Genomic DNA, 23,227 nt, shown 5'->3' with positions numbered 1-23,227 from the left:
GCCGTTATCCCCTCACGGCGGGCTGCCCCCGCACCTGCTCCGAGGGTCTCTCCTCGGAGAAGGGAGAGGTGTGTGTGTGTGTGTGTGCTCCCGTCACGGTCAGCGGGGGCTGACCCCAACCCCAGCCCACGAGTGTCTAAAGGCTTAGCCCAGAGGATGGTCCCACAACGGTACACACACGCACACCACACACACGCACACACACACGCACACACACACACACGCACACCACACACACCCCCCCCAAAACGCGGCGATGGCGGGGCTGCACCGCTGCCCGGGAGCACCCACCGCTTCCGAGCGCGCTGCTCGGGTGGCTTGGAAATCTTGGTGTCGGCCTAAAAACCCAGCACTTCGGCTCACCGGCACTTAAAAAGTTCACTTACTCAGATGCTAAAAACAGCACCAAGCTTGAACTCTGGGTTCTTCACAAAGAGGCATTTTATAGGAGCTAATTCCATCAGGGAGCACAGCAGGACATACACCACCTGTCCCTAAACCCATTTTTTTTGTACATACCTTGATTATTTTCTCTTCTACAACCGCTTCCCCAGCTTTTTAGCAGCTCTGGAGCATCATAAGGATAGCTGCACATGCCAAAAAACAGTTGACTATTACGATACCTATTGCCAACATAAAAATATTAGAGCGTATTAGATCTTTTGATAAAGAAGTGAGGTTTTCTAATCTCTCAGTATTACAATCTTAACTTCACACGTACTCATGCAAATTGGAAGAGGGCAATGCTAAGGTTAGCCAGAAGGCATGATTTGAATCAAGTACGAGCAAATTAATAAAAAAAAAAAATGAGGGAAGTGTCTGTATCCCTTAACTAATTGTATAGGGACTTCATAAAAAAGATAAGTTTTTTTTTTTTTTCTAAATGTAGAATATTTTTTAAGAGAATTTTAATACATTTGCAAGCTGCAGATTTAGGCAGTAACTCCATATGTGTTTAAGCTGTGTCTTCCCATTTTTGGTACAGTGCTGTAATGCAGATACATGTGTAAATTCAGAAGTTAAAAGCACTGAAAGAATTGTTTTTAAAACTTTCTTCAGTAGTAACCAAATCTGAAAAGAAAATACACTGAGAATGAAAACATAAAAATGTTATATATTATCTTGATTCATTTAGATTAATACCAACCCTTAAGCAAAATTCTCATGAATGTCAGGCACCTTTAAAGGACCCCAAATAAGACATTTTTTAAAAAATCCATATCACTATTCATCTTACAGCAGGATCAATACCAAGTGGGTAGACCAGCAGGAGAACTGCCAAGTTCATAAGGTAAAAATCTGCTCTCTTAACCTCCAGTAATCTTTCACTACTTGCTAATACATTGCCCAGTTCCCACCTCCCCAACCCCCAAACTGACTGCGCCTCCTTCCAAATGACAATTTGCAAAAAAAAAAAAAAAAATAAAAATTACCAAGGTCAAAAGCAAGATGAGTGTTTGTAAAGCCCTAAAATAAGAAACAGGAGACACAACCACCTAGCAAGTTTGAGGTTTTGACCCTGACATATTTTTCAGGACTTTGGAAACAACATCAAGTTTGACTGCTTTTCTCCACACAGCTCTTCAACTTTTGTCATCCTGGAGTTTTCATCTTTCCACTGCAAAGTTTTTGTTTTAAGTGAGTCAATATTATCAGACAGTCTGTAACAGATCAGGCACTGCCTCTGTCTGTTACCTCAGTCTGGTGCAGAAACAGGAGAGCTGGAAGGGATGAGATGGAAAACAGTGGCACCATATTGTACCAGTCTGAATTTATTCAGTTTCGCTACACTAAGCTGACAAAAAAAAAAAAAAAAAAAAAAGGGGCATTTCTGCTCTGAAGAGTACCACCTTAGTGAAGGGAATCAATTCCTTTATATTGTAACAGGTATAACTGGGAGAAAAATATTTTAAGACTGTTTTCTCATCAAGGAAAGCTTATAAAATCGGACCAGCTCTTCCTCTCACTATCCTATGCAGCCCCCAACAAGGCAATTCATGTTTTAAAGAAGTTCGTCCTTTTTTTGTTCCTAGCTAGACAGAGGAGAGGCACAAAAATTAACGTCTTTCCTCCAACAAAGGCTAGAGCATAATTTTCACAGTTATTTACCCCGTTTGGCCAGAGTCGCTGGCCACCAGCCAGCCAGTCAACATAGATCAGAAGCAGCTTTGCAGGTGATAGCTGGGGGACATGAGAGGGAAAGCTGAGGTTACTGTGTTTGGAGATGGGATACAAACTCATGGGAATTCTGCAGCTCACCAAACAGTCTTTTTGCATTTAGCGCTGTATCATCTACACACCAAAACGAGCTAGAACCTTTTTCCTTGTGCATAACCAAATGCAACTGCTTCCCAAAGGTGTCTCAGAGCTATCCCCGCAAACCCTTTCAGTGTGATTCAGGCTGCTCAAACGTTAGCAGGCTTACCTTGGTCAGCAAATCCTTGGTCTGTTGATTCGCAAGAACTCAGGCTGTTCATCGGGCCTCTGGGTGAGTCACCTTCAGAAAATAGAAATGGTCAAGCTTGTAGGCATGCTGCTTTCAGAGCGATTTCTCAGAACAGACCCCTTTCCAAAATAAGATCTATCATGTTTACAGTGCATGGGTAACTGAGACAGAACACCACTCAAAAATTTACAGATGGGATATTTGAGAAAGGGAGCTTTCTCCAAGTGACAAGTCCTGTGTATACTGTTCTTTCTATAGCCCTTCTCTACCATGTCTTGAAAGCCTCTGGTTTCCCCTAAGTAGCAGTATTTGATGAACTGTGTGGCACCAACATTATATTGTTCTCTAGACTTTACGCATGTGAGATACTAGTAAGCAAGACTCCTGTGTATCCACTGATCTATGGCAGCTGCAGCATAATCAAACACCAGTGTTATGTATATACAAACTACTCTATGATTATAGATCCATTAATAAACCTTTTGCAAGATATAATTATGTACATTAGGCGTGAAATTCAATCTATTTACGCAAGGTCTAGGCTTATGGGTCCTACGAAATTCAGGGAGAGGGGGAGATATTGAGCAGATGAATTGACTTCTTTCCCCCAGATTAATATTTAGTTCCCTGCTACCACAACCTATGCTCCCTTCCAGAATATTCTCGCTCAAGTCATCCCACCAGTGGCACAAGGTATTGCTGATCGGTTCATGGACCCACCGTCACATGCAGAAACCAGCCTGAAATGCTCTAACTCACCTTCAGAGCAGCCTTTTGTGTCTAGCCTGCATACATCAGCATAAAGCTCTATCTTATCTCAGGACTCCCAAAACAACCCTAATGAGGGATATGGGCAATGCAGAGGGCCACGAGCTATCGGAGTCAATTCCCGTCTGTGGAAGCACTTGATGCAGAGGTGGATTCAGGTACTCTAAATGCAACAACATGCAGCTTTCAGGACTTGGCTAAGCCCGAAGCTGATACCTAAACATCTTACGTAGCACACAGAGATAAGAGCCATACCACAACAATTAAAGAAAATTATCTAATTTTGCATTCTGAGTGGGAAGCTGCCTACCAGTTAAAAAATGCTAAGCATGGCAGGTATGAGGGAGGAAGCAGCACCTAATGTCTCCCTTCTCTAAACCAGGCTACAAGACAGATGCATCTCTTCACTCCAGATACCAAAGCTGGAACGTTTTTCCTAAAAGAAGATGCCTGCAGGTGCTACTTGAAATAACCGAATGGGACTCTCCCTTATCAGAACATGATTCCTGCCTGCCTTTGTTGTTCCCAAGCGTTTGAAATACTCAGCCAGGACATAGGAGACACTTCCCGCACTGAAGCTGTTGAAGCCCAAATTCCAGGCCTCCCCAGGGAACACCCTAGTCACAACGACTCTTACACTGGAGTAGCTGCATTCACACCTCTGCTTCAACCTGGGTTACTACCACAGTGCAAAAGACCTAAGTCTTCATGGGCAGGCCTAAATAAAGAGCTAGTAAAACAACCATCCTTTCCCAGGCAGGTGATTTGAACACCCTGGGCTATTTCTGGTTTTGAGCACTGGCTGTTTAACAGAGTACTTCACAAAGAAATAGCCTTTGTTTCAGTAACATACATGTTCAGCATGTCTCTTAAAAGCATGGTCTGTACAGCCTGGACATCCACCTGAACACACTCTTCTGACACTTGCACGCCAGCAACTGATCAGAAGATGATCAGGGATGTGCAAGTATGGAGGTACAGTGTGATACCAGGTACAGGAGTCTGATGTAGCAAAGGCAGCCTCCAATTTTTGAGCTTGACAGAGTTTGAGGAAAACACAACATCATCATGAATTGAAAATCTGTTTAAATACTTTCAATTAACCAGGGGGATACAGATGTTTTTCTATAAACCAATATGAAATGAAACTTGAGAACATCAGAAACAGTTATTCCTCCAGTGATGCAACAGAGGCTGAACTACACAATTAGAGAACTAAAACAGATTATCCCAAAAGGCTCCTTGACTTTCATACCGGTTATTGGGAACAGTGATGATTCTGTGCTAGCTATACATGTTTTGGCAATGGAATTACGCAGCTTTTGTGTTAAAAACCCTTTTTTCATCTTACTAGTTGCAGCACAAACTGTGAAAAGAAACATTATCTGAACTCCAAAGTCTCCCTTGCCTGGCAAGCAGATGGCAGGACTGGGTGCCTCTTCCAGCCTTGCCTGGGGCCTGCTAAATGACTTTGGGCATATCGCTTCACCTCTCGTGCCTCAGTTCCCTCATCTATTAAATGACTCGAGATGTCCAGATGAAGCTCTTGAGATCCCTATGTAGAGAGCCAGGCACTATCTTTATCCTTGATGTTGAGCAATGAGGAGAAAGTTTAACTGAGCACCAGGCATGACTCACCCCTGCCTACATACATAAAAGGAAGTGTTTAAAAACTGCCTTGGTGAAATTAGTTCTGAAGATGCTGTTATCAGCATAGGGACAATGCTAATAGCACTCAACTGTATGTTGTTCAGGCATAGCTTTTTTCCATGTATTATCTGCTGCACTGCTATCATCCACACTGTCTCATTACATTGCATTTCTTAATCCATTAAGAACTTCTTCAAAACTACATGCATGGTTTTGGGAGGTGGCATGCTATATGGTAGAGAGCCTTTTAGACGTTTTAAAAAACATTATGCACAAGGTATAAAAGAGCTGGACAAGATCTGTGATCTTGTAGCTATTCTAGAAGTCCCTGCAGATTTTCAGATCTCAAGGGCTTCCAGGAATCAACATGAGGATGGACAATGCAGACTGTTTCAGTTCCTGAGGCCCAGCACAAGCCAGCTGTAGTACTCTGGCAGCTGAAGTGGGCACGAGGTTGCCCACATAGGATATCTGAGGTTTTCTTTCATCTGAAGGAATCAGGGTGACACTGAGTGGTCACGAGCAGAGACCCTGTCTAAGAAACGGCCAAAACACACGCGTGTGCTCTCATAGCCTCCACCAGCCAAATCTCTAGCTGATAAACTAGATGCAACATCATCTCTCTGGATTAATTAAATTTTCTCCTCTTCTGTTTCAAATCTCCAGGATTTTGGGGGTTGGGGTTTTCCCCCCCTCCTGTTATCATACGCAGCAGTCAGAAATTGGTTGACACAAGCTGAGTTGGTGCCCAATGTGTGAGGAGCTCGTGTGCAGGACAGCACAGCTACCTGGTCCTGCAGCCATCCCTCCCTGTTCCCACCTGAGCAGCACAGGGTACATTCAAATTCAAAGCATGGAACCCAAACACTCGTAGGGAAAGCTGTTCCTGGGTTGAATTTGAGATGATGGGGGAGAAAGCTAAACAGAGGGTGACTCAAAGCCCTGTTCTTGTTTCACATGTGAACGTTTATAACAGACTGTAACACAGCTTGTTCAGTGATACTTTTGATTATACTCAGTACAACTGCTAGAGGTGATTCAGTTTTGGTACAGATGTGTCCAAGTGACTCTTCAGATTCAAAAGAGACTATTCTTGTAAACTTTGAGCTATAACTCTCTTTTCTCATAGATCCAGTGGTAGAAAGCAACTGCATTTATGAAGCTCTTTTACCTTGTCTGTGGTCAAAGCCGAAATGAACTCCCAACTGTAATCAGGGATTTTGATATTTTTATTTCACTTGGGCAAAGTCTTAAACTTCACAGGAGAGGAGATTTGCCACAGGCACATCTTAGCTAAAAGTGTTTTGCTGATGAGAAACAAAGTGTATGTACAAAGAGATACCTCCTTCCAAAATTCCATATTTGTTTAGAAGAGTCAGACAATTCCAGAGGATTTGTCATCACAACTTAGTCTAATATTAATGACAACTTTGCTAATATCCCCTGTTCTACTTGTAGGAAGTTTTCCTGAAGGTACTGCAAGTTAAAGTTTTTCTACTGCCATTCAATCCTATTGGTCACTCACACTTTATCCACCTTTACATGCCCAATGTTTAATTTGCCTCATAAAAGGCAGCAAAATGTTGTCTTTCAAGCCATCAGATTATTCTACAAATCATGTTCTTCCTTACAGAATTAACTTTTTAAGGTGAAAGTCGCATTTCAGAACTGAGCAGAGTTCTGACATCTCATTACACACTAAACCCATCAAAAACTTACATTTTCATACACCTAACACAGCAGGCTGCCACATTGTATCATAACAAATTGATTGTCAGCTGTTTTGTTGTGCTTTCAGAGAAGTCAATGCTCTGCTTAGGTGAATGCTGAGGCTGAGAGGCAAAGTCATGAAACGTGTTGTCTAATCAAACATTCAAGGCTAGGAAGAGCTGCCACCATTTACAGATGATCACAGAGATGAAGGTTCTTGCCAAGGCCGATACTGGAAATTAACAATATTTAAATTTGCGTCTCAAACCAAGTTTGCAAAGAAATATTCCTCTTTATCAGCACATTCCAATCACAGGCAGGTTTGGAGCGCTCTAGCATAGGGGATGCCAGCTCCTGCTTTCATTATGGAGCTTGCAAAGTTAAAGAACACCTGGTGCTACCAAACTGTGCCTGCCTGATGTCAGCTCCAAGAAAGCAAAGAAAAGCCCATTTCTTGGGTGTGTACTGCTGAGGGAGCTGCCTTTTCACCTTCTTTTAATACAGTGCTGTATTGTTTTTGTTCGCATTGATCTTATCCTTTGAGAATTTGGAAGGGATTTCAAAGAGGCAGGGTGTTGATAGGAACCTTGTTTTCATGCTTCTCCTCTGTTGCTAGAACTATTTGTTTTTACTGACTAGGAATTAGGATGGCCTCAGTCCTCCACCTTGATCCAAACGGGCGTGCCCTGGGTCAGAATGAAGTCTCAGACTTTCCCTTGACTTCATAAGAGCACAAGAATTTCCCCGTGCAGATTTGATTGCATGTTCCAGGTTGAAGGGTGTATTTACAGCTACTCCTCTGCCTTTTTTATGTCCCAAGACAGATTCCTCAGCACACTTTACCATAGGATTTTCTTATTAGATGTGGATTTTCCCCTTCTCAAGTCTTTAGTGTTGTAATTTGCTGCATTTTTGTGCTATGCTCCCTCTGCCCAGGCCTGTGCTTACCAACAGGAAGGAGACCAGCAGGACCCGCGAGCCAACACTACAGCAGCAGTGAAAGAAGGAATGCAGAAGAGCAGCAGAGGTTGTTCACCACCTTTGTGGGCTCCGTTAGCAGCTGCAGTGTTTGTAGATGTCCATTTAACCTTGAGACTGACCCACAGAACAAGGAGAAACAAAGGTCACTTCCAGTTTCACCAGAAATTCTTTCCAGTGGCTACTCCAACCCCATAATCCAGCCCTGATTAATGTGTATCAAAGGCAGATCTGTTCCATCAGAGATCCTAGAATTTGAATAGTCTTAGCTGTTCAGGTTGGTTTTTTTTTTTTTTGGGGGGGGGATGGAGTGGACAGAGGACCAAAAAAACACCCTTGAAAGCTGAAGGAGGAAAATAACAGCTCAAATACAAAGTTGGATCTTGTCACAGTGGATTTAACAAATTACAATGTTCTACACAAATACAGGCTGCTCTGGGGAGCATTAAAACAAAGGTAGGCTGGTTTCCTCAGGATTTGCACCTCCATTCTCCCCTTTCACCCATACCACTTAAAGGCTTTCGAAGCAATTTCTGAAACCTGTTTTACCTCCCACTCTCAAATTTGTTTGAATTTGACCTGCAGACTCAACAATTTGTGGTCTAAGAGAACAGAAAAGAAAAAAGACACACAGGTGTAGTGATCTCCCACACTTTGCTTTACTGCAAATCCATTGTCAAACCAACTTTGTGCAGGGTGAGACTTTTTTGGAGAGAAAGTCCTTTCAGGACTCTCCTTGTGTAACTCCCGAACCTCTCAGAAGAAACATCTCAGTACCAACTGAGATTCCCAGGCTGAGGCCAGACCAACCAACCTGTGTCTGCCACGGAGAGTTGTCATTTGGGGGGGGGGGGGGGTGTTAGCACTTGGCTGGCAGATCTTCAAATCACAGCCCTGCTCCCAGATTTCAGATCAGAGGACTCAAGGCTTCCAAAAATAGTCCCATCACCAAAGTTCTTCCATTCAGCCATAACGCAGCAGTGTCATTCCCTAACTTTGTTCTCAGAAACAGCTGAGATTTTTTGGCTGCATTTTAAAACACAAAGGCAAAGAAGAGGAAAAAAAGTGGGGGGTAGAAAACAGCTTGAGGGAAGTGCCTGGCACGGAAAAGCTTTAGCCTAAATAGCTGAGCTTTAGCAAAGCTATAAGCAGACAGACTACTTACAGCGAAAACCACCCGACACACTTGATCGGTGCATACCCACTCACAAAAACACAGACACCTCTTGTATCTACAGAAACCTGTGCTCCACAGCAGATAGGGTGAGCAGTAATGAATGGGTTCGAATCGCAGCAACAAGATCAAGATTAGGTAACAGGAGAACATTTAACTGTAAAGATAACTTGAGTCCTGGGATAAGTTTCCCAGGAGAAATCAGTTTCCATCACAGGAGGTTCTCAGAAGTGGATAGAGTGCAACCATCCCTGCCATAGCAAAGAGCAGCTAAAAAGTGAACCAGGTGGGCCATCGAGACTCCTCAATATTTACTCTATACACAATCATTTACACATGCTAGCAGTGAGCAGTAATGCTTTCCTTAGTAGAAGGATTTTATAGCCGTTGAAGTGATCCATTTTTCACATCCACGTTTTAACAGAGACAATATCTCTACTCCCATCTGACAGAAGCGATGAAGCAGAGGCACATGGAGGTTGTGTGACTTGCCCACGCTCACAGAAATCTAGTTTGGGTAGGGCTGATGATACCAGTATTTAGAGTGCTGCATTCATCATTTCTCAGTGCAAATAGTTCTTCTCACTGGGAATTTCAGAAAAGTTCACACACAGATTTTCATGGCCACTGATTGATGGAGTTCCTTTTTTGGGCTGCTGCTGCTTCTGCTCTAGGGTTTATCTGAGACCAGTACCCTAGGATCTCCTTACAGCTACTTCGTTCTCACTTTCTTCTTTTCTCCGGCCAGGGGATTTCCACTCTGTCAGATCCAAGGTTGCATACGTCCCTTTTATCTAGCAGTCTGTTGTGCTTTGTCTTTCTGAGGAAAGATCCTGGATGGAAGCTTTTCCTCCCCATTTTCATCACTACTTTTCAACTCCTTCCCTTCACTTCCAACCTGGCAGGTCTTCACTATACGTCTAACTACTCCATAAAACAGGGATTCCTGTTTATTTGCCGCTTCTGTTCCTTCTCTTTCAAGGCTTCATTTTAATTATAGAAAGACAAAGAGGAATCCTTTGAGAATCAGAGGAAGCCACTTGAAAGCGTCAGAAGATTCAGAGAACATCCTACTGCTGCCCAGCCAAGGATGTCTGGTGGGCAGCTCATGACCCTGGGAACAGTTTGGTTCCTCACCACTTCTCTTCTGCTCTTAGTAGCTTCCTGGATATTATCATGTACTAACAAATTTATGATTATTAGTTTTAAGCTTCACAGATCTTTTGAGATCCAGAGGGGTTTTTTTTGTCTCTTCCACTCCACTGTCTTTTAGACTTGATTTTCATGTCCTTCATATTTATGGTCATTTTCTCAGTAGCACCAAACTGTTCACCTGTTTTTCTTTGGTTTGCCTCTAGATGGGAAACAGCTACAATTAATTCAGGATCTGTTCTCATTTTGCACTCTGCAGACTGATTTCCCCACAGTGTTGGATCCCGGCCTCTACCACATCTGCTCTCACTCAGTTTGGCAACATACTCCTTTTCCACCGTGGTATCTTAATGGCTCTTTTCTGCTCCCATAAAGAGCCTACTGCCATTTCAGAGTTTTGCCCTTTACTATGTCTTTATTTGGCAGGAGCTCGATGCAACATTTCTTTTCAGAGATGGAAACCAGGTGTGCTCTTCATGCTACTGTTTTAGGGTCAAGAAGGGGTATGTTTGGCCACCCAGTTTAGGCTTTTTGCCTCTAGTAAAAAGCCAAGTACAGATTCAAGGGATTCACACCTTTGACTTCACTAATAACCAGTCTGGATTAAAGTGTGCTGAAGACAACCTGCAACAGCAGTCAGGGATTACCTTCCTGACACATCTGCCTGCAGGCAGCATAGTCCATCACCTCCAAGGTAAAGCTTGCAGATTGTTATGAAGGGGAAAACAAGCTTAACTGTTACTTTGCAGCTCCTTTCCAGTAACTAAGTCATCACGGCAGACCTGTTTCTCTCTGCCAAAGGAGAGGCATAGTCTGGGCACCACTCAGCTGAGAGGGGACCCGGCAATGACCAGGGAAATTGTTCTTAGCAGGAGCATTGCTCTGATTCAAGCACTTCAACTTTCACGTAAGAGCTTCCAATAAAGCATTTCAGTGCAGAGCATTAAGGTCCAACTCCCCCTGTTTCAAGATGTGTCACCCACCGCATTGTACATCTTGGTTTCAAAAGGCTGAATTTCAGTGGGTTTTCTCCCCTAAGCCAAACATGGCTGGAGTTTCACCTCTCATAGAAGAAGCCATAGATACCCAAAAGTGTCATCAGGAAGCAAATTCCCCCAGCAAAAACCGCAAAGCTGGGAAAAGCCTCCACCTTCTGCCCACTAAAAAAAATACCCTAGTCATTTTAAATCCAATTAGTTACAGTCCCTAAATTACTTTGGAGCACACTGAAATTAAAGCTGGTTGAGTCAGTCTGGTCTTCAGGTAACCAGAGTTTAGTGTTAAAGCCACACACCACTGCTGTCCCCACCCAGCCACAGGAGTACAGAAAGTCCTAGCAGCACTCTCCGGTGGGTCTGTTTCCCAGAATTTATCACTAACACTGCATTTAGGAATAACATGCTTGTCAAACATCTAACTGAAGCCCGGGAGCACCGTGCCGCGATTGAACTCTCTGCCTGGGAGCTTGGTGCTCCCGGGGCTGCTGCCTGCACGCCAGCTTTCACACCGCTTCGTGAGAGGGGCGTGCAAAACGCTTTGAAAGTCAGGTCTGCACATTTTTCTCTGAAGCTGCCCATAATCCACCTTTTATTACGCTTGCACAGGCAAAGCTGAGTGCCTCGGATGACTAGCGGCAGTCCCAAGCACGGACGCAGGCGGCTAAACACGCTGCCGCCGCGGTTTGAAAGCACCGTCCTCCTCCGCTTTGTTTCTCAAACACCTGTATTTAATGACAAGAGCTTTTCTCCATGAAAGCAACATTACCACAACGCAGAAGCGAGAAAACAGGATCACAAGCCCCACGTTAAGTGCAAGATGCTACATTTAAAGTGCAGTCAAAGCAGAGGTGTGCATGAATATGGACATAAAGCCGGGCCTCTCCATCTCAATTCCTCTGCACTGCCTTTGAACTGAAGAGGAAGTGCTCGTGGCAATGCAGGATGCAAAGCTGATTATGCTGTGCTCTGTAAGAAAACATATGTAGCCAGGGAACATGACTGCCAAAAGATTAAAAGGAGACTAACATTCAGCACTTTGTCTTCATTATCAGTTCCACAAAGTACTTGTTTTCCATCCTGCTTTCTCTTCAAAGGCTTCAAAAAACACACTAGAGACTGTTAAAAAAATACCCCAAATCCTGAGAGCAGCGGTAGGGAGACTGAGGTGTAGTTTATCTTCCTGCTCAGCTGCATAAAACGGGCTAGAGCAAAGCAGCAACTGCAATTCAAAGACCTCGAGCCACAGCCTCTGTCTCCTGTAGCAGCTAGTTATATTCCCACCAACTATTTGCTTGCAGGTTTGTGAAAGCTGCCCAGCATTGACCTTTCTCCTAGTGCATCCCCACCCTCTCAGTTCACCACGCGCTTCAGAAACTCTTGGACCCTTGCAGCGACCATGTCCCCTCTCACTTTCCTGCATTTTCCATTAATCTACTCAGAAACTATTTAAATACTGTCACTGCCTTTATGATTTTCTAATTTTCACTTTAAGCACATGAAGCCTTCACTATGACAAGTGTTCCCCAGCAGTACGCCTGTTTATCTGCCGATAAACCTCCAACTTCTATATTGCCAAGCACCCGTGAGATGTGTGTTCAAAAAGACAACTACAGTTTCTTGGGGTACTGAGCCAGCAGCAGCTATTAAAACAGTCATCTGGGGCAGAAGGTGCTCCAGCTGCTGGTGGCGTGGGAGGTGAAGAAAGGACCACTTTTCCATCCCTGGCACTCCCGCTGCAAGCAAGACACGCACGCCTAGCACAGAGCTCAGAGGTACTTCAACAGCAGCAAAACATAAGCGTCAGCCTAATTTTTCTTCCAAAGTTCCATTACTCTCGTGGGATTTTCTTGCAAGATGTACTGTTCTAGCCCCGAGAGACTGATTTGTCAAGCACAGCTTCATCCTGACTTCTAAAGGCAGAAATACTAGATCAAGAGCAGCTGCTTTCTTTACATTGTCAATACGTTTCCAGCGACCAGTATTTGCGCTGTGCTCACATACACAGCCCTGGTTCAGGAAGACATTTATTCAGCACAAGCCTAAAAGCCATTGGCCTGAGTGAGACTCAAGCTTGTGCTTCAGATCTGTTCTGAATCAGGGCCTGAAAAACAGGATATTTTTTTCTGCTCATTTAAACAGAGACCCAAGACTGTAACGCAGTGTATTGAAATGTCCCTCTACCGCTGTTCCATCAGCTCATGAATCTTGTGGGAAGGCCATCAGTTACAGGTTGCTGCAACTGTGGTAGAAAACAAACCTTATATTTATCTTTCCACAGCATACATTAATGACTAAGATGTACGATGTTTTCTTGCTATCAGATTTAGAAAAGTTTTGGAAGCTTGTGGCATGTGATGGACTCTTTGAAGCGTTTTCCTTGGATTGAATATCAGGTTGCATTTTGATTAGAAGAAATATATACTAGGGAAAGGCAGGCAGTGATGAATTAACAATTTCCTATTGCTTGCTCTGACTTGCTATTCATTTTAGGTGGAACAAATTTGTGTCAATTGGATAACTGCATGGAGGCATTGATTTATTTGGAATTTAAAAGGTATAGTAAAGAAAACATTGAAAGGGTCTTAATCATAGAGTGTAGTTTTGATCAACTTTAGAATTTTTTTAAAAAGGCACCAATTATTTTCCAGGCTGTGGCAATTTCCAAGAAGCTTTCTCTTTATATCTACAGTTTGAGTTGAGGCACATTGTCTCTAAAAACCAAAACAGCACTTTGAGTTTCTACAATGCAGCACTAACACCAAACTAGCCTTGTCTGTCGTGTTTTGCTGCCATTTACCTTTATGATCATTTTAATTAGAAATACCCAAAGGAGACAACATTGGACAAAAGTGAGGACACTTAAGACAAATACCAAAATAACCCCCTGGAACCAGCGCCTGCTTCCCTGATAGCTATTACCCTCTTGAAAAAGTTTTGGAAAATGCAGCTTACAATAGAATTCTCCATCACTCCAAGAGAAATACAATTGGTCTATATTTAGGTCAAAAAATTAAACAGTAGTAAAGCCAGTAAATTCTAAGCAAGTCTGACAGTTGTGCTCAGAGAAACATAGCTGCAGATGAAGTGTCGCGCCAGCACCTTGCTCTCCAGAGGTACTGGTCCAGCTGAAGCCCTGCGCTCAGTCGCATGGGGAGGACGTAGAGCCTGCGCTGTGTTGGGGGCTGGCTGCTGGAGACCATCTCCTGCAGAGCAGGGAGCCGAGAGAAGGAGCTGCAACCCTCCACGGGGCAGAGAACTGCTACCTCCAAGGACGCTCAAGCCTTTTCCCAAGCCCATACAGTGAGACACCCAGCCACCACCCACCACACCTGCACCTGCCAGACCTCTGGGAGCTTGGAGCAACTCTCCCAAATGGTGTAAAACACACTGGTGCCTCCCCACCATCCTGAATTAATTCAAAGTTTGGTCTATTGCTGTTTCCCAGGACTCCCCATACACTACCAGAAAACAGATATGCAAACCCACATAGTTTTAAAAGAGGAAAGGTGCTGTGGGTCTTTTAGATTTAAACGAAAAATTGGATCATGTGTGATAATTACAGCCTTTGCAGGCAGCAAATGCTTCAGTCAAGTTCACAGTCCTTTAATTAAAAGGGCTATATCTCCTTCCACATTAAATATCCTCACCTAAATAATGAACTTCAATACACACGACCCCATAAATACTGCCTCCAGATTGCATACTTAGCATCTTCAATAAATAAGGCTATAATTTCAACTACTAACTAGTTCTGAATAGCAGTTTAAAATAACAAAGCAACCATTCAAATGCAAAGTTAAAATGGCATTTCGAGTTCTAAAATTGTTTGACATTGTCACTAACGAGAGCCATTCTGCTCCACTCAACAGCCTGTTGTCACAGAGCTGGATGATCCAGACACTCCTACCTCTCCATCAAACTGAGCTCAACTTGGCCGTGGGGTTCAAGCTAATTGGAGCAGGCGATGGACAGCCAGAGCACGACCTCCTCGGCTTTGTTTACGGAGGAAGCTCTTCTCATTAGATAGCTGGACGGGTCTGCACATTGCCAGGAGACAAATATATGGACTTTCACTTGTAGGTCAGCAGTTCAGATCTGATGGGGATGAGTAATGACAAGCTAATTGATCTCAGATGGCCATTTGGTGGTCTCTGCAAAATGAATTTGGTGGTCTGGGTTCACGTCTCAGGAGACAAGCGTCCATGTCATAGAAAAACCAGCGCGGTGCAGCTCCCCTGCGAGGGGAGGTCTGGATGGAGACATGGACAACACCTGCTTTTCTTATTCTTAGAGGGGGTCCCATCGCAGCAGGGCTGGAGCAGAAAAGTTGGCTCTTGCTAAGGAACTTCACAGCGGCTCGGAAGAGATGGGCCACATTTTCTCAGCCTGCTTCTCCACTCCCAGGAGGAGAGGAGGGTTTGCTAACAGCCCCTTTGCGTGCCAGGGAACTTGATGCCCATGCCTAATTGGAGAAACGCTGACGAGGTTCTCTTCTAATCAGAAACTACTGTTTGCACTATGGCTCTCTAATAATATATCCCCTGTATTTCCAGCGTACAAGGAAAAACATGACCCTTTGCAACTCATCCACTGGCTAAAATTAGTGATTTTTAGAAGTAATGCATTTCTTAAATTATGTCCAGTGGGGCAGAAAGAGCCTCAAAAACTCCTGCTCTCAGGAGGGTCATTTATTCTGACAGAAATGCTAAAGCATATATCTTTCTGTCACAGCTCTGGCCCTCGGATGAGTTTCTAGATACAGTATTGCTTTTTTTATTTCTTTCGTTTAAACATTATTAATTGCCTCCCCAGCCCTCTTCGCTGAAAACAATTGTCTGGGGTCAGACTTGAGGGCTGTTGTTTCCATTCCTGCTATGCGCAGAGGACCACTTCATTACAGAGCCTTTCTGAGGAGCTGCAAACGGCCTGATCCTGCTCTCCCGCAGCTTGATCCTGGACTAGCTGTTTTAACACCAAAGTTGCTCAGCCGGTTTGCTCCTGATTTGCACGGACAGGCAAACCTCAGCCTCAAGCCAGAGGTACCAAGGCTGAGGTGTGCCTCCCAAAAGAGCTCCAGAGCTGGGAAGGGGGGGGGGGGGTGTTCAGCACATCATCCCTTGTTTCATAGCCGGGCTCCTCAGAGGTAGCAGTTCCACCAGGTAAATGAGGAGGACGCCTCCTCCCCAGCGCCCACAGCCAGCCCCACGGGTGTTTCTGCTTGGCTTGTCCCCATGGGAAGCTGCCTTGGAAAAAAAAAAAAAAAAAAAAAAAAACCAAAAAAACCCCAGTAAATACTCCAAGGAGGAAGTCTGCTCAGGTCGGTGGGGAGGTGAAGCGGTGGCTTTGTTCTCCGTCCCAGACGCAGCGCGTGGCCCGGGGCGAGCCCGGGGGGGGGGTCCCCACACAGCCGTGGGGGCAGGTGTGGGCACCCACTCAGCCCGCACGCAGCCATGGGTGCCCGGGCTGGGGACACGCGGCACCGCTGGCACTCGCAACAGGGACAGCATGGCACAAGCTGCCCTTCTCCCCCCCCCGCCAAGCCCTTTGCACCCCATAAGGTGCAGAGTAACAACCGGTTTGTTAGCAGTGGGAAAACACATGGGTGCATTCAGAGGGGAGAGCACTGGAGAACCAGAAAGTACTGTATTTGCATGTATAATGGCTGTGTTTGCTGTTCCCTCCTCTACTCCCCCTCACCTTCCCCTCCCTGCTTCTGCTGCCATAAATTAGGGAACAAGCAGGAGGTGCGCCTATGCTCATCTGCTGGTAATTTGGTTGAGGCAGGGTGTAGCCGTGGCATGCAAATACGCTCTTGCTTCCTCTTCTGCCTCAAACAGGGCGCTTTGCACCCAGCTGTGCTGGCGAGGCCGGCAGCGGGAGCGACACGGCCAGTGCCTTTCCTCGTGGCTGAGCCCAGCCGAGGCAGAGCTGGCCAAGGATGACCCTCTGCTGAGCCAGCATAGCCCGGTCCCGCGGCGCTTCCTTCCCCACAGAGCGTGCACTGGGGCCTCCCGACAGCTCCTGCCCCTCCAGGAGGGCACTGGCAGGGTTTCACCATTCACACAACTCGCGCCTGCTTTAAATTAGGAGGAGGGCCCGGCTGGGGCACAGCACGGGAGCGCTGAGGCCACTCACCCCCGCCTGCTTTAGGGACACGCAGGGATGAACAGGAGGGTGGCCCCACGCTCGAGTCACAAGCTGCCCAGCTCTCAGCCTGCTTCCCCCAGACAGTCAGGGCCACCACGCTCCCTCTGTGCGTGCTTGGTTCCCATGCCAGCTCTGGGCAGGATTTGCACTGGAAACAGCTTATTCCAAGTCAGGAAACATCATGCTTTAAGAAGGTGCCGGCACGGCTCTCAGGAGGGGGAAGATTAACCAAACCCAGACACCAACACCTAGCCCTGCAGATCTCATTGCACTGGCTGCACCTGGATGGGACTAGGACCCTTTTCAGGGGGTGCAGCAGGCTACGAGGACCAGACAGAGCAGAGCCAAACTCCCAGCAGGTAGTAGATGCAAGAAGCAACTCCAAGAACGATAATCGCTCTCTAGATCTACTACCACAGTCTGCCTTCCTGCTGCTGTGGTTGTTGTATTCAAATGAAGGTCTGATGTCAAAAATAACCGTGGCTAATGCCACTTGGTCCTCCTCAGGCCTTCTGGCAGATTTGTTTCAGCCAGCAGTGATCACAGACCTCCTGGGTGCCCCATGGGCTGGGGTCTAAGAGAAGACCCTCTGCCTAACTGCTGCACCCTCCTCCTGGGTCACATCAGCCATGTACAGCTGTGCTGGGATCAAGCAGAGCCTCAGCCTCTTCCATTTCCAGAACGCAAGGGGCAGGCTAGACTAACTCCCAAGTAGGCTGGCAAGGAAATATTTGTTTGCCCCAATGACCCCAAACAAGCCCTCCTGTAGCAGCAACTGCTCAATACCCCATCCCAAAGCAACCAGCTGCATGCCAGCAGCAGCACACATGGGGAGGCCATCTGCAACATCTAAGATGTTTGCTAGGAGAGAGCATATAGCTATATACGACCTTTATGCTCCTGCCTCACTGTAAAACAAGCAGCCTTCCTGCAAGGCCACATTCACTCATCTCTCTGGTGAGATTTGCTGGCTCTAGTGATCTTACGGCACAGTGGCACACGTGGCTCACTGCACAAAAATGAAGAAGCACGCCTGGTCCTCCTCCATGGTAGGAGGGGCATTCAAAGAGGTGTTTGATAACCCACAGGATTTTGTGACTCTCAACCCCCCCCACATATCACAGCTGAGAGCCTGCCCATACATTTGTTGCAGTGTTGAGTTCAGGACCAAAAGCTTTTACCCCACCCCTTTCACACAACATCTTGTACTCTTTCCACCAGAGCTTCTTACTCGAAGCTGGTGGCTTAGCACCAGAGAGCACCAGGCTGGGAAGAGCTTTCCTCTGCTTTCAAAACCTTTCTATAGGCACACACACAAGCACACACTCTTGAATTTGTGCTTCCAGGCCCTGCTTACCCCTGCAACCAGACAGCTCATTCCTAAAACACCACAGGGCAAAGGTACATTTAATTGCTAGCAAGGTCTCCACACACAGATCCCAGAGACTCCTTAGAATGCTCTATTGCTACTTACAGGCTCTTGGACCAGAAAGAAAGTCCACCCCCCCAAGATCTATAAATGACTCCTGAAGGTACCAAGAGCCCCAACTTTTTTTTTTTTTTTCAGGAGACACTCCTGTTTTAACAGCTCCCTGCTTCAACACCCAGACCCACAGCATTGCCCCACAGAGCAGAACACCCCAGAAGAAGCAGCACCACCACCCCACTGCTCCATATTTACCTGGTTTGCAGCATTGCTTTCCTTTCTGTAAGGAACAGAGCCTCAAGCAGCTTTTTCTACCTAAAAGCAAATGCCCAAGCCCTTCCTCCTTGCAAGAGCATCACCACTGCCCTATAGACACATACTCACCCTGGCAGCAGCCTTTTATAGCCCTGTGGGCAACTGCCTGGTGCTCCTCAGGTGTGGGGCTCCACAGGTGTCTGGGACGAGCCCTTCCCCACGCCTGCACATCTGAAACCAGACCCACGGGCCGCCCTCCTGCTGCCCACCTCCCCGTTCCCAAAGGGACCCAGAGCCCGAGCCCACTGCACTGCTGGTCGGGAGGATGGGGCCCCCGAGGGGATGCCCCTGGGGGCTGCACGTCCCCCGGGGGGGGATTCAAGGGTTAATTTTCCCCTTGAGTAAGGGAAGCTTGGGGTTTGGTTCGAGGGAAGTGTGTGCCCACGTGAGCAGGGTTAGCCTTGTGTTTGAAGGAAAGCCATTGTCTGGAAAATACATGTAATGCAATAAACAGGTTTAATATTTTTTGTACCATACATTTTTTATAATAAGTCCAGGTCTGCGTTTTCCGTGCATTGTAGAGAGCCAGATTCTGAGAGCTGATGTTTGGAGACATTGAAAATTTAATGCTTCTCAGGAGAAGGTGGGAATGTCTGTGCAATAAGAGCTCAAGCCCATCGCAGCACGAGGGAGAGGATGCTGACAAGGTCCTCCCCACACTTCCCAGCAGGTTCAGAGCTGGTGCCCACCAGAGCTAACTGGGGAGCTCACGGTCCTTTTGGATCAGCATCAGCTCTCCAAAGGCTCAGGGGCCGGATCTGGGCTGTCTAACGTTACGGGGGAGCCTCTGTTAGCCAGGTGCCCAGTTTCCCCCAGGAGACATGGGATGCAGGGGAGGAGGGAAAAGGCTCCACGGGTCACTCCTGCCTGCAATGTTTTCCAAACGCTTTTCCTGCCTGGCCAAAGAAAAGAGCTCGTTTATAAATGATAACATGTGGCAAACGATCCCGACAACAGATGGGAAGAACCCAGCACGATTTTCCGCGGGACGCAAGCCTTCTCCGGGTGTTTCCCAGCGATGGAAATATCACCTTCAGATCAAAAAACCTCGCAGCAGAACTCAACCCCGCGGCTGATTTATATTGTGGAAAAGCTAGAGGTGCTCATCAAAAAACAAGCTTATAAATAACATGGTGGTTGATGTTCTCTCAGTTCAGAAATGTGCCCACTCGCTTCACAGTTTGGGGGGGACACACACAACACTTTTGTTTTTCGGAGGTGAGGGGGAAAAATGGAGCAGACGAGGATTGTGAACTGTATTTTTGCGTTAAATGCAAGGAAGAAAAACCCCAATAACTCTGCCTAGCTGCTGCAGGAGAAAACAGCTCTGCCCTTTGCTCCAGTGTCCTCCTGCCAGGCTCCTCGCCGCTGCCTGCCTTTGCAGGCTCGGCAGCCAGCCCCGGAGCCTCTCACCGCTGCATTTTTCACCCGAGCAGGCAAACCGTGCCGGCTGTGCCCGTACTCCGCAGCGTGCCCTGGGTTCTGGCCGGGTTTTGCCCCTGGATAAAGAGGGATTGCTATTTTATACCCCAAATCCCCGTGGCTGCAGCTCGCCACCTTCCCACGGGCAAAACAAATCATGCCTTAACCTCCCTCGTGCAGATGCCTCTGCACAGCGGGGCCCAAGCCAGAGGAGAAGGTGAGCTGTGTTTGGCCACCAACCCTTGTGGCCAGGGACCACTGGCTCCTAAGCCACTGGGCCTTTTGGCCACTAATGCACAGCAACACCATTACCTCTGTGGGCAGCTGATCGCAATGACTGCTTGTTTAAATAGAATACCAACTGCCTTGTTCTGTGTTGGAGAGGAACAAAACAAGGCAAGAAGTCCTGCTGATCATGTCGTTACGTGCTCCCAGAGGTACAGGACGGGAGGTCCCCGGGGAGTCTCGCGGTGCACGCAGAGAGGCTTTGCCAGCCTGGTAGAAGATCTCAGGAGAAACATAAAAATCCGCGTGTGTGACTTGGAAGAAGAGACCCGGTTGCATCACAGCCCAGACCAGCTATGTCTTGTGAAACCAAGCTGTGATTAAAACAACAGACGTGTTTTGGTTTGTCTTTTTTTTTTTTCCTTCTCTTCTTTTTTCTTTTTAAAGTGCTTTAGATCTCTCATTGAGGAAAGCTGGGAGATGACTCACCCTCAGCTTGCAGACACAGGGGGAAAAAAAAAGAAAAAAAGGAAAAAAAAAAAAACAAAACAAAACAAAACCCAAACCATTTTCTAACCAAATGTTTCAATGCATTTGTTTTTGGCGTGCCCATGGGCAGGCTGCGAGACCAGCCCTGCGAAGCCGGCCTGCCCGCTCGCCGCCGCACGCTGCTTGACTCGAATTTTGAGTAATCCGCACGGGCTGTTTGATGTGGTTGAGCCTGGCAAGAAACGGGGTCGATACAGGTGAACGGCTGCGCTCTCTCTTTCTTCCCCATCTACACAAACTTGCCACCATCTGATGGGCAAGACCCGGGCATCCCGCTGCCACGGACCGGTGTAACCTGGCCATCCCCTCCACAAGCCTTGGGGAGGGCAGGATCTGCGCCGGGAGGTCTCTGCAGAGAAGAGGTGGGTCTTGGTGCTGTTTACTGGGAGCTCGGGGAGGCACCTTTGGCAAATACATGAGTAAACACGTCTAATCGTCGGTTGCGAAGTCTCCCCGAGCGCCATTTACGCTTAGACGGCGCAGACCCCGGGCTCCACCTCTGCGCGGGCACGTTGGGCACGTCCCCACCTGCCCCTGTCTCCCCCGTGCGTGGGGGGGCACACAGGGCACCCCCAGAAAAGAGCGGCCGTGGACGGGCTGCCCGAGAGTTAATGCCAAAAGGGAGAACTGAAAAAAAGCTCAGAATCTTCAAAAGCCTTTGGAAGGTTTCTGAACATCTCATACCAGTAATCTAATAGAAAATTATAGGAATTACCTCCAGTAATGGGTTGATCTTGGCTTTGACATTGCTTTTAGCCCCAGGCTCTGTATTAAGTAGGCCAAAGCCCACAGAAGTGCTCTTAATAGATTATTGCTTAATAAAGCAACCCGATGTATTTTTCTCTATAGATTTCAGCGTCCTCAGCTTCAGCCCACGTTCCTGGAGAGAGCTGGGGTGTGCGCGGGGGTGCAAGCCCTTCTGCGGGCAGCCAAGGAGCCCAGTTCTGTGCTCAGACACCCCCTTCCCACAGTGGAAGTTGGAGGTTCTTTGGGTGCCTACGTGGGTAGTACAAGGTGAGGGAAAAGGAGGGTTAAAAGGAAATCAAAGCCCTTCAAGGGGTCTCACGCCAGGAGCGGTGTTTGACCCACCACCGTTCATCAAAAAGCGACTTTGGAGGAGAAAGGTGAGGGCAATGCTCAAGGGTCGCTGAGGGCTGGAGGGAAAAATCATCTTCCAACCCCTCCAAACCAGCCAGAGGGTTTTGTGGAGGGAGGAGGTGCAGTGCAGGGCCAGAAACAGGGGATGAGCAGAAACCGCAGTGAGCCAGCGCACCGGGGGAACTACCAGCAAGCGAGCGGGATGCTTCACCAGCCAAAATCATCTTTCTTTTCCAGACAAAAAAAAAAAAAAAAACCACCTCAGAAGCTCTACCTTGCTTCTGAGCCCCAGTGTCTTTGTGTGCTGGATCTATATCAGAAAAATATAGCATTCACCCAGGGGCTTTTATTTAGCGTCCCTGCCTTTGTGCCAGCAGACCTTGCATGGCAGGTTCAGTGACTTTCCATGGGGCCTTAAGAATTCAATTTTGCTTTTAAATTTGCTGCCTCTAGGCAAGATGTAGCAAGTTTTTATGTGCATGGTGCCTCTTTGTCTGCATAGTGGTCTCATGCATAACAAGGAGAAGAAAAGCAAAAAAATCTATCTATATAAAGGATGCTATTGTGTGAAATTATTAAGTAAACAGGAGAGCCGGGGCAGGATTTGCCCACACCCACGTGCTGCCAGCGACTGGGCTGGCTGGAGCAGAGCTGGGGTGGGCTGCACCGTGAGCTTCAGTCCTCCCTTTTCCAGCAACATCGCTTGCCAGGCCTGGCTTTCACCAGAGTTTATTTTCGGAGCTGCTGCCTGCGAGCAGAGGGGAGCGGGAATGCCCCGGCCCCGCACCCCGCTCCCGGCACCATCCACCTTCCCCGCAGGGAGGTTTTGGCATGAGCAACCCGACTTGTTTCTCTCTCTACTGCTGCCAGAGACTCAGCCAGCGATAAACAGCAGCGGGTGCCTTTTAATTAACATCCTCATTCAAGGCAACATATTATTTTCATTAAAATCAATAAGTAGTCTCTGCTTGGACTTTTTCGTATGCCTTATATTTAAAGCAAACCAGACCCTACTCCTGGCATCTGGACCCCATACTTCCTCCACGGGACGCTCCACTGATGAGGCCGCACCTGAGCGGGCTCCGCTCACGGGACGGGGATTTTCCGGTAGGAAAGGCAGCGGCGGGTCGGATGCCTTTGGGGATGCTTCTCCCTGGGTGAGGAAGCGA

General features: G+C 47.0%; 1 long non-coding RNA gene across 1 annotated transcript; it reads right to left on the bottom strand.

The window, feature by feature from the left end:
• Positions 1 to 285: 285 nt before the first annotated feature.
• Positions 286 to 18,785, bottom strand: LOC116963087. The gene is made up of 3 exons (XR_004407939.2): positions 18,705 to 18,785; positions 2,426 to 2,497; positions 286 to 623 (listed from the first exon to the last, which is right to left on the bottom strand). It is a non-coding gene; the product is annotated as an uncharacterized LOC116963087 (long non-coding RNA).
• Between the last annotated feature and the right edge of the window lie 4,442 nt (positions 18,786 to 23,227).

Source organism: Tyto alba, unplaced genomic scaffold (genome assembly GCF_018691265.1).
Source record: "Tyto alba isolate M040663 unplaced genomic scaffold, T.alba_DEE_v4.0 Super-Scaffold_26, whole genome shotgun sequence".
NCBI classification, from domain to species: domain Eukaryota; kingdom Metazoa; phylum Chordata; class Aves; order Strigiformes; family Tytonidae; genus Tyto; species Tyto alba.
The sequence above is the reverse complement of the archived record's forward strand: the minus strand, read 5'-3'. Positions and strand labels throughout refer to the sequence as shown.